Source organism: Solanum verrucosum, unplaced genomic scaffold (genome assembly GCF_900185275.1).
Source record: "Solanum verrucosum unplaced genomic scaffold, falcon-dt-bn FXZP01000844.1, whole genome shotgun sequence".
Taxonomy (NCBI): Eukaryota; Viridiplantae; Streptophyta; class Magnoliopsida; order Solanales; family Solanaceae; genus Solanum; species Solanum verrucosum.
This window is the reverse complement of record NW_026019814.1, coordinates 204931-209690: the sequence shown is the minus strand read 5'-3', so window position 1 is coordinate 209690 and position 4760 is coordinate 204931. Positions and strand designations below refer to the sequence as shown.

General features: G+C 26.5%; 1 pseudogene; it reads left to right on the top strand.

Annotated features, from left to right (window-relative positions):
- The first annotated feature begins 838 nt into the window (after positions 1-838).
- Positions 839-1441, top strand: LOC125813636 (polyubiquitin-like; annotated as a pseudogene).
- The last annotated feature ends 3319 nt before the right edge of the window (positions 1442-4760 follow it).

Genomic DNA, 4760 nt, shown 5'->3' with positions numbered 1-4760 from the left:
AACGCTATATGGAGCTACTATGCAAGAGATCAGCTAATGATTTATTCCAATTCAAGGGAGCTAAGGAAATCAGATATGGATGAAGTCCAGAGATGGATTTTGTCATTACTTAAGCCAGAAGAACGACCTACGACGAGAGCACTAAAGGCAGGATTTATTTCGACAAAGTTACTAACCAGATATTGCAAATTAATTGGACATAAATATCCTGATCACATATGTTCGAAATGTAACGGTGAAGATAACATAATTCTAGATGTCGATTTAGAGTAAAAGAAGATGATGAAGATAAGATGAAAATAGCAGACAAAGTGGCAAAGAAGATAAAGTAAATAACGTAAAGAAAAAGAAATAGATGTAAATTAGTCAAGTATGCATTATTATGCATGTGCATATTAAAATAAGTAGATAGGAATGGTGGACATGTGTAAAGTAGGAATAGTAAAGTTGTTTGTTTGTAAACACAAAAGTCATGTAAAGTTATTTGTTTGTAGACTTATTGTAAAGTAGAAAAGATGTAAAGTCGTAAAAAATTAATAAATTAAAAATATTTTAATTTTTTTTTTGATTTGACACTTCCGTTCGTATTCAGACTTTTCATTTTTTGCACCTTTCCAAGGCTGCTTTTTATTGCACCTTTTCCTATTATTTTTGGTGTGTGAAGGGCATGACTGATGGATACAAAAATGAAAGTAGAAAATGCCCTTAAATGACCCCAAAATTCGTATGTATTTTCTTATACATGTCCCTTTCCTTCTTTAAGTAGGATGTGGGATTTATTTATGGTAGAAAGAATATGAAGAGAGCCAGATCAAGTGATCAAGCCATAGTAGAAATAATGGATGGTAAGTCTCTTTTTCTATTTTCTATCTAGTTTTCATTTGTATCATTTGTTTTGATGCATGTACTTTATTAATGTCATATAGGTCCATGGTCTCGGGATCGAACAATGTGAATCATTATTCAAGATGACACTTATAGAGATGTGATTAACTGGAAGTCATTACCAAAATCCTTTCTACCGAAAACCATAGATATAGCCAAAGAAGATGGATGTTCAGAACCAAACGCTTTTCTCCTAATGGTTGAACGTGATGATAGTATAGCTGCAGTCAAAGCGCACATTCAAGAGGAAAAAGAAATCCCTTTTAAAAAACAAAAACTATTGAATGAAGACGGGGGAGTAATTGTGGTTTTCCCAACAGTAATGAGAGATGAACAGACTCTTATATCTGCTGGAATCAAAAAAGGATCTACTTTAAACCTTCGATATGCACCAATAACACAAATCACTGTAATAATGCCTAGTAGTCGTAGGCTAAAGTTAATGATGGAGAGTGATGACACCATTGCAGATGTTAAGGCTGATATTCAAGAAAAGGAGGGTATTCGGTTTCATAAACAGAGGATAACTTATAATGGAGCACAACTCGAAGATTGAGTTTGTTGAGTATTAGCTAGCTAGCTAGTAAACAAGATTTTGTTGTTTTCTTTAAATGTTGTTGATGTTGTGCGGTTATTGTTAGGGTCAGTTATTCTAATTTGTATGATCTACTATGTAAATTCAGTTGTTAACATCGTTGGTTATTGATGAATCTGATAACGACTTCATTCAACTGTATATCAAAGGTCTTGTGAGTTTGTTAGTTGTACTATTCTCCCATTAAGATGAATTCCAAATTATTACCTATTAAAATAAATAATACATTAAAATTAAATAAGTATCAATAGCTAAAAATAACAAAGTAAATACTTTCTTCATTTATTTTTACTTGTCGTTATTTGACTTGGCAAATATATTAAGAAAAATAATTATTGATATAACTATCTTACCACACTATTCCTACTAAATAATGTTTAATAATGAGTTTTCAAAATAATATTTAATGATAAGGGTATACATGGAAAAAATATTATTTTTTCTAGATAAGTCAGAAGTGATGAGGAGAGAATAACAAATACTACTCCCCCGTTCACTTTTAATTGTCATGATTTTTTTTTTTAGAGTCAAACTATAAGAACTTTGACTAACATTTTACGATGTGTATTTTCATCATTTTGATATGCAAAAAATTGCAAATTATAGTACTTTTCGTATAGTTTTTGAATATCTAAATTTTTTGTTTAAAATATTGAATTAATGTAATCTAATTTAACTTTGAAAATTTGTCAAATTAACTTTCAAAAAGCACATCATGACAAATAAAAGTGGACGGAGGGAGTAACTAATTAAGTAATTTAAAATTAAATTAAAGAAGAAAGAGTTAACTTACCGCCAAAGAAAATAATTAACAAGAAATTAAGTAAAGAGTTAAAAGCAATTAAGTAATTAACAAGACGAAAAAAACCAACGAAAAAATTGATGGTGCTTTCTTTACGTGTATTAATTATTTAATTTGTTGTAAATTAACATACATTTAAAAGTAAATTGATAATGTAAATATGTAATTTATCATATTAATACATTTAGAACTTATACTCACATAACTTATTTCACCTTCAATATTGCTTAAATTATACAAAGATTTCCTCATAACTTATGTAAGTATTAATTATGTAGAATCATAAAATAATGCAACCAAATATCATATAAAATTAATACATGAATAAGTTTTATACAATATTTGAAAATTACCAACCATACATTATATAAGTTTATTCATGAAGAAATTTTATACAATCTTTGAAAACATCAAAGTTGTATAAAATTATTACGTAAATAACTTTTGTCCTATTTACAAACCCAATATGGTATAAAATTAATACATGAATATAAAAGCTATTTATGTAATAGGTATAGTTTAAACAAGCTATCAAATGATCCCTTAGTTGCAAGGGTTTCCAAAACAATATACTTACCAATATAAAATAAGATTTGACCGATATATAGTGTAATTTTCTAACGAAGAGTGTTTAGTTGGACACCCTAACACCATTGTAGCTCGGTTCCTATCATGCTCAACTTCGATTTGCTCGCTTAACAAATAAATAAGAAATGTACTTATTCTTCAATAAAATATTTTTTGGGAATTTTTTTTCCTTTATGTCAAACAAACTTGATATGTAATTAATATAAGACTATTAATTAAGTCTCTTATATTTGTAACTTTTTAGTGTATTATAACATTTTAAGAAATATATTACTTTAGTATAATACTACTTTCATCCCAAATTAATAATATTTCAATTTTTTTTAAAATTTTCATCACTTTGAGTGATATAATTTAAAAGTATTATGCACAAATTTTTTAAATAATAAGAGGAACTTTTAATTTAAAAATATAGTTCATAAGATAATAATTTATATACAAGATATAACAATAGAATACAATATATTAACTTCAAAAATCACAACAATAATTTAGTAATTCGGTAGGTCATTTTCAAATTCACCAATATTTGGGGGAAAAAATGCATGATCAGACAGTTGTTATGATTGTGATTGCAGTTATGGTGGTTTATTTTTCTTTTTAACTATTTGTAGTTGTTCTTGTCACATGTATTCACGAATAGTTGGATCACTAATATTTGCTTTCGATTTTTGTTATTTAGAAATTTAGAATAACATATCATTTTATACTTTGAAAAGAATAAAATTTTATATTACATGAAGATTATATAGGGTAATTATATGAAAAAATAAATAAATGAAAGGATTTATATCATGAAATAAGAAAAAATTAAAATAAAATAGAAATAATAATATAAAATTGAGGAGAGAAAATAATTTTTTTTTATTAAAAAGAGTAAAATAGATAATTGAGTTGGAATTGGTTGTCTACAGAAATAGAGAACTCTATATTTGGAGAGTAAAATAGAGAATATGGTTGGAGTTAAGGCGTGTCCAGAATTTCGAAAGGATGGATGTACTATTATGAAAAGATGCATCTAAGATTAAAAATTTGATGGATTGAACATTTAAGATTTTAACACTGAACTGTTAAATTCTAAAAATTGTAGGTCCAAAATATATAATACTAATAGTTTTTAATTTCAATACACACATTTGATTCAATAATATAAAATTTTAACTGTGATATTTCTTTTAAGAATTTTCAGTGTAAACACACTTGAAAAAAATTAATTAAAACGCCAAAAGTGTTACTGATAATCATTTGGAGAGGTGTTACTCAAAAAAACAAAATAGATATAAAATTTAAATTTCTATCCTCACTTGAAGATGTGCACCTCATTATCATCGTATTATTATATGATAATTTCAATATCAATTCAAACATTTATATTTAAATATTTTTTAAGAATATATAACACTACTATTTTATTTTTAGTTTTTTTTTTTTTTCAAAAACAACGAGCTAGGACCACTTTAAGTATTCAAAATATAAACATTACACATATATATAACACTACTATATATATGATCTAAATATTGGAGAATGGGTACATGTGAACCCACAAAATCCCCTTTGAATACGCCCTGTCGGCATTAGTATAATTTAACAAAAGTTAATTGACAAGTATTTGAGAAACGATATACAAATTCAAAATCTTGCATTACTTATACGATTGAGTACATTAATGTGCATATTTGAACACAACAAGTTTTAGTGTTGCTGCGTGAAATTTAGAAATTAACTATTTTTTAAATTTGATTTTTGTAATTTTTAATGTTATTTTTAGATCTAACTAGTATCAATACATTTTAAAATAAAACTATTAATCAAAAGTAACTTATACGACATTTATGTTTGCCTTCTCCAAATTTGAAATAATGTTGATTGCTCTAGATGGGACACGTT